Raw genomic sequence first — 7,613 nt, forward strand, 5'->3', positions numbered from 1 at the left:
TTCCAAAGTGAGACTAAAAATAATTTCCAAAAACTACATCTAGGAGCAACTCGGGTCTTAACAACTCAAGAGGAGCCATCCAAGTTTCAACAATTGGTATTTTCTTGTCCAGAAGGAAAAAGAGTGATGAAAATTGGAAGACATGTGGAAACAATTAATCCAATGGACTAATGGACCAGGCAAAGGTCAGCTTCCACAACCCCAGTGATGTTGCACTCGACCTCAGTGAACTGCTGTGACTCCATGCACTCTTGCCCACTTCTCTTTATTAGCTTTGTATTCTTATCAGAATTTATTACGAACAAACTTGCTTTTTATCTTTCCCTCTACAAGTTATAGATTCATTTAATTTTTATTGAAATGATTTCAGTAAAGGGGAATATTTAATCTATGTTATAGTGTAGGAATCAGTAAGATTTCTGTATTTTAATATGGTTTGCTTTAGTTACCTTGTAATTCATTTAGTTTCCTTAGCAGTAAAAATTGAAACCAAAAATCAGCTTGTAATATCATCCAGAGAATGGGGTTATTAGTTTCACCATTCTGAGATGGATTCTTTGAGTCCCAGGGAGAAGCAATATAGCTCAATTAGTTGTGCTGTCACTGGTAGACATGGTGAGATGAAACTGTCAGAGCAGAAAACAGCATGAGAAGAAGAAACCCCACCTCTCACCTTAATCACAATATTGTTGTTCAATAGATGGGTAGTAACCAATACCCTTATCCTTAAAACCTTTTTGTAATAATTTTAATGTTTCTTAAATTTAATAAAATTTTTTTACTTTTAATGTTTTTCCCCAGACATTTTCCTTTTCAAATGTATATAAAAAATCTCTTCCTAAAGTACAAGGACATAGAGAAAATAACTAGGAGGCAAAAAACATTTATAGAGGTTGTATCTATTGGCATGTGTGCATGAAATATATTAATATATCCTGATAGGGATATAGGTCTATGTGCATATATGTTAAGTATTGAGGTAGCAGATGGACAGTGGGTCTCTACTCAAGTCCTCCCTAAACACATCTGTGATGCTCACCTTCCTGACATCATCACTGAAGACAAAATGGGTGCATAAGCAAAAGTGGTGAAGAAAACTGATGGTGCCCAGCTCCTAAAGATAGAGCATCTGGGATCTTAAAGGCTTGAAGGTACACAAGCGGCCATCTAGCTCAGAAGCAACAAAGCCCACATGAAAGAAGTACACTAGCCTGTGTGTTCATGAAGTGTTGAAGGGTTCAAGTATTAGGCATCAAAGAAAAAATATCATTGTGAATAAGGGAGTGCATATGGGGACCCAAGGCCCATATCTAGACAACTGGACATCTCCTTACATAAGTGTCGCGGGGAGGAGATGAGCCAGTCAGCATGCACTGTAGCAAGGATGAACTATAAAACTATCCTCTAGTTCTTAAATGCTTCCCTCACCCCCTATCATGATCCCAATCCAACCTTAAAATTCCACCTAGACCAGAGGATGTACACTGGTACAGGTAGGAACTGGAAACACAGGGAATCCAGAACAGATGATCCCTTCAGGACCATTGGTGAGAGTGGCAATACCGGGATGGTAGAGGGAAGGTGGGGTATAGAGGGGGAACCAATTGCAAGGATCTACATGTAACCTTCTCCCTGGGAGTGGACAACAGAAAAATGGGTAAATGGAAACTCTGGACAGTGAAAGATATGACAAAATAATAATAATTTATAAATTATCAAGGGTTCATGAGTGCGGGGGTGGTAAGGGGGAGGGCAAAAACGAGGAGCCGATATCAAGGCTCAAGTAGAAAGCAAATATTTTGAGAATGGTGATGGCATCAAATGTACAAATGTGCTGACACAATGGATGTATGTAGGCATTGTGATAAGAGTTGTACAAGACCCCAGTAAAATGATTTAAAAAATAAAGTAAAATATGGAAAATTAGAAAAAGAAAACAAAAAGATATAGCACCTGGGATCTTAAAGGCTGGAAGTTAAACAAGTGGCCATCTATCAGGGAAGCAAGAAAACCCACATGGAGGAAGCACACCAGCCTGTGTGATTACCAGATATCTATGGGATCAGGCATCAGAAGATCCAAAACAATCAATCATACCAATGCCAATGGGGAGGGGTGTAGAATGGATACCCAAAGCCCATCTGTAGACAATTGGACATTCCCTCAAAGAAGGGCCACAAGGCAGGGAAGAGCCATCCAAGATGCAGTATAGTACCAATGAAACAAACAACATTCCTCTAATTCTTTAATGCTTCCTCCCCACCACTATCATGACCCCATGTCTACCTTACAAATCTGGGTAGATTAGAACATGTACATTGGTACAGCTAATAGCTCTTGTTGCACGGAGGTCCAGACAGATAACCTCCACCCAGGAATCCGTAACTGGAGTAGTGATACCATGAGGGTAAGGGTAAGGGTAAGGTGTGGGAAGAAGGGGCGGACAAAAGAAATGTGGGTGAAGTGAGACAGCAGATGGTTTAAGACATGAAGATAATAATAACCTATCATTTATCAAGGTTTCATGAGGATTAGAGGGTGGGGGAAGGAGGGACAAAAGAGGAACTGATACCAAAGGCTGAAGTAGAAAGAAAATGTTTTGAAAATGATGATGGCAACGTATGTACAAATGTGGGTAATACAATTGATGTATGGATTGTTATAAGACTTCAAAGAGCCCCCAATAAAATGATGTAGATATAGAGATAGATAGATATACATGTACCCTCCTGTCTCCATTCTAAGAGGCAGTTTGGAAAAGCAATCCTTCTGTCTCCTTATGTTGTTGATCTCGCAATGAAACTGCCTATAACTTGTGTTTGGAGGACTTTGGCTTGACTTTGGCAACAGGTAGAGACTTGGCTTTTATTCAAGACCAGAAGAAGTAAATGGTGCGTCACCGTTGCTGCCAACTGCTCTGAATAGTATCTAATTAGGAAGGTTTGGATAAAGTAGGAGAAAAATGCGAAACAGGGCTGAAAATCATAAAAGGGACAAAGCTTACTGATCAGATAGAGACTGGTGGCAATCCTAGCACTCTATGTAGCCCTTACCCTTCATGTCTGAACTTAACTCACCCCTGTGTTTGGATGACCAATTATTTCAGATCAAAGGAACAGCATGGACACAAGGATGAAAGTCTGAGCTTTCAGGAAGAATGAGGAATGGAAAGTGGAAAGAGAGAGGAAGTAGGATCAGCAGGGTTGCATTGAGGGGAATTGCAATGGATGAGTTGAGTCACAATGTGCATGAATTGTCGAGTGGAAAACTGATTATCTGCCCTGTAAACCTTCACCTAATTTACAATGTAAAAGTAAAAGAAAAACTTCATCAAATTAAGTAAGTTTTTTTAAGGATCCCTGGTGGTGCTGTGGAATGAGTGTTGGACTAAGTGCCTGGACAACAGTTCAAACCCACCAGCCCCTTTCTCAGAGAAATTGAAGGCTGCCTCTTCACTTAAAGCTTTAAAGTTTGGGACATGCTATACCGGGTCTCTATGATTTGGAATCAACTCTATGGCAATGAGGTTTTTCCTATGGTTTCTTGAATTAAATTCCCACAGCCATAACAACCTGCAAATAAATAACACTATGTGTTGTAATTAACAATAGTAAGTGAAGTGAGGATGTATCCAATGACCAGAAACATTCTTGAACTCCCTCTAAGAAGCCAGCAATACATTCTTCAGCCTCTTGTTCTTTCTGTGTTAGAATTTGTATCCTTTTTGTTTGCTTTAGCATTTGTATCTTTTGCTTTGCAGTACATGAGGCAAGAATGTTTTCAACTTCTGGATGGGTTTTAGCTAAGCCTTCTGAATAATGACTGGCAGGCCCTCTGACTCAAGGAACACAATTACTTAATTCAACCTGTATCCTCAGTGGGGTTGGGGGTGGGAATGATGTACCATAAATGGGACTACGTTGGTCATACTATGGGGCCTGGTGTGATGCTGGATGCTATGCTACCAGTATTACAAATACCAGTAGGTTCCCTCAAAGCGAACAGGTTTCAGGCGAGTTTCCAGACTAAGAACAGATTATGGAGAAGGAATACGCTTCCACATCTCAGAGATGAGCCATAGAGAACATCACAAGTGGCAGCTGAAACTTTTCAGAGATCGTGTTGGAGGATGAGCCTCTCATGTTGGAAGACACTCAAAATATGACTGGAGAAGCACTGTCTTTTCAAGTTACAAGCAACCATAATAATATGTATGGAGTACATCTTTGAGGACCTTATGGTGAGGATGGGACACAACTGAAGATTAGAATAAACAGATTCAAACATCCATTAGTAATTGCAAAAGGGAATATATACAGTTAGAGTCTAGGGAAAGTGGAAATAATAAAAAATTAAATGGAGAAAAAAAGAGAAAATGATTAGGGCAAAGAATGTACAGGTGTGCTTTATACAATTGATGTATGTATATGTATGGATTGTGATAAGAGTTGTATGAGCCCCTAATAAAATGTTTAAAAAAATTAAATGGAATTCATAAAGATCAGTATTGTAGGCCTTAGTGAGCTGAAATGGATTGTACTGGTCATTTTTGGACAATTTGGTATTTGCTGTGAGTTGGATAGTCATATGGCTTTCTATGCCAGCGATGCCAAATCAGGAGGCATGCCATCACAATCATCATTGACAAGAACATTTCAGGATCTATCTTGAAGTAAAATGCTGTCTGTGACAGGACAATACACCAACGAGGCAGTCCAGTTAATAAAACTCTTATTCAACTTTACTCACCAATCTCTAAAGACACTGATAAAAAATTGAAGAATTCTACCATCTTCTTACCATATCTGTAAGCCTATTCAAATGACTAGATCTGAAGACAAACCCAAACCAAAACAAATAGGCTTATGCAACAACAATACAATAACCCTAGTTCCTGAGCTTATAAAGTAACAACGAAAAAATTTAGGGTTTGAATTTCTAAATCCATAGTGATAAGCCCATGTCAGCAAAGTGATGAGATTTAGGATCTTAGGAAATTCTGTTTGTGACTTTTTTTGAAGATGGTTTCATCTACAAGTTCTGACTCAGGAGTTACATAATACTCAATGCCATCATTATTAGGTCCAAAGAGACCAAATGGTAGAAGGGACAATAACTCTTTCGTGACTAATGAAGCTTTCAGGGAATATGGTTACAATGGTCATGGTGTCCGTGTAAATGCCTCTCTGTGATTCCCCCAAAGAGCTTCCCTGCACAGAGGAGTAAAATCACGAATCCCTGCCCCTCACTTGTTCAGGACCCGCTTACAGTCCCAAGGCTTTCTAGTCCCCACAACATATACAAACATTGAGCAGTCATAGAGAGTTGGAGACCACATGATTGCTTTGATTTGTAAGCTCTCATGTAAGCTCATAGCAAAAGAGATATAAATATTGCTTAGTAAGACATGAAGTTCTTTTAGGAACTCCCTTTGTTAAATCTTGTAGATCCAGGGAATAATAATAGGAGTACTATATCCATGGACTGTATATTGAGATTAACTCAATAATAATCAGCTATTTCTTTTGTCTTTTCTACAAAATTATTTAATTGGAGGCTCGTACAATTCTTATTCTCTAGTGTTTTATGAGTTACTAAAGACTGAAAAACAGACTGGGAAATGTTCACTGAAACAAACACTGGTATAGAGATGGGTTGAGCAAGCACGGGTACCTGTTTTATGTTACTTTTATAAAATAAAATGTATTAATCAAGTGGGTCCACCATCACTTAAAACTGTGAGTCAGAAGTTGGTGGAGTAGGAATGGGGGCAGATTCTGACTGAGCAACTCTGATGAAGTAAACAAGCCCATAGCTGGAGCCTGACTTGCTCCTGCAGAACTCCCCATTCCTAGGTTTCTGCCCATTCTTTCTCTTCTCTGAATCTGATCCTAGACCTATGAGTGGAGCAAACCAGTTGAGTACCTCCGAGTTACTCCTCTTGGGACTCTCCAGGCAGCCTGAGCAGCAGCAGCAGCTCCTCTTCGTGCTCTTCCTGAGCATGTACCTGGCCACAGTCCTGGGCAACCTGCTCATCATTCTGGTCATCAGCACAGACTCCCGCCTGCACACCCCCATGTACTTCTTCCTCAGAAACCTGTCCTTCGTGCATATCTGCTTCACATCTACCACTATCCCCAAGATGCTGGTCAACCACATCCTTGGGAGTGAAACCATCTCTTACCCTGGTTGTCTCACACAGATGTATTTTTTTCATTTTTTTTATCAATATGGACAATTTCCTCCTGACTGTGATGGCCCATGACCACTTTGTCGCTGTGTGTCGCCCTTTACACTACACAACAAAGATGACCCCTCAGCTCTGTGTCCTGCTGGTCTCTGTGTCTTGGGTCGTTGCCAATCTGCATGCTCTCTTGTACACTCTGCTGACAGCTGGCCTCTCATTCTGTGCAGACAACAGGATCCCCCACTTCTTCTGTGATGTGACTCCTCTCCTGAAACTCTCCTGCTCTGAAACACACGTCAGTGAGATCATGATTCTCATTGAAGGGGGTCTGATGACGATCACTTCATTGATTTGCATTCTGGTTTCCTACTTTTGTATCACCTGTGCTGTTCTGAAAATTCCATCAGCAAAGGGTAGATGGAAAGCCTTTTCCACCTGTGGCTCCTACCTGACTGTTCTATGGCACCATCTTTGCTGTGTATTTCTGCCTCTCATCCACCCACTTGGCTGAGAATGATATTGTAGCTGCTGTGATGTACACGGTGGTGACCCCATGCAGAACTCTTTCATCTACAGCCTCAGGAACAAGGACATGAAAGGTGCTCTGAGAAAAATGATGGGCAGGAAGAGAGAGTCTAACTGATGAATGACCCACGGACAATGAATTATCAACAGATATAGCAACCTTTGCCCACGGGTGATAAGCTAGTTGTCTGGGTGTATAAATAATTTAGACTCAATATTCAAAATAAATATTTATCAATGAACTCATATTTAACTACAGTCAGTGGTAGGCAATCATAGTTGTTAATTACTGGAATATAAATGTTTTATGAAAAGTTTCACCTTAAAAAACTCTAAGTAACAATAATTCTTTTTTCATTCCTCTGTTACAAATACCCTCAGAAGCCACAACCCCAAAGTGTTCTCACTCAGTTGATTTGACTGACTCACGGCAACTCTATAGAATGGAGAGAACTGCGTCACAGGCTCTGCAAGCCTGCAAGTCTTTCTGGGACAAGACTGTTGGATATTTCCCTTACAGAAAGCCTGGTGCAGAATAAAATTCTACAAGAACCAAACACACTCACGGCGTCATTCTAACTCTTAGAAATATTACAGGACAGAGTAAAATTACTTCTTAGGATTTCTGAGACTGTAAATATTTATGGACACAAACAGCCTTACCTTGCTTGCTCCAGTGGGATAGCTGTTGGCATCTAAGTGCCAGTCTTGTGGTTAGCAGCCCAACATTAACCCCACTGTCCCATCAGGGCTCCTTGCATCTAGTACCACCCCAAACTGATCCCCTGACTTGGAGTTGATTCCACCTCATGGAGACTCTATATGATGGATAGAGATGCCCCTATAGATTTTTGAGCTTGTCCATTTTTACAAGTCTAAAGGACTCATCCTTTCTTTGCAG

The 7,613-nt window shown here is 40.4% G+C and overlaps 1 pseudogene; it reads left to right on the forward strand.

Annotated features, from left to right (window-relative positions):
- The first annotated feature begins 5,899 nt into the window (after positions 1-5,899).
- Positions 5,900-6,830, forward strand: LOC142422808 (olfactory receptor 1F1-like; annotated as a pseudogene).
- The last annotated feature ends 783 nt before the right edge of the window (positions 6,831-7,613 follow it).

The sequence above is a fragment of the Tenrec ecaudatus genome, chromosome 12 (genome assembly GCF_050624435.1).
Source record: "Tenrec ecaudatus isolate mTenEca1 chromosome 12, mTenEca1.hap1, whole genome shotgun sequence".
In the NCBI taxonomy this organism is placed as follows: Eukaryota; Metazoa; Chordata; class Mammalia; order Afrosoricida; family Tenrecidae; genus Tenrec; species Tenrec ecaudatus.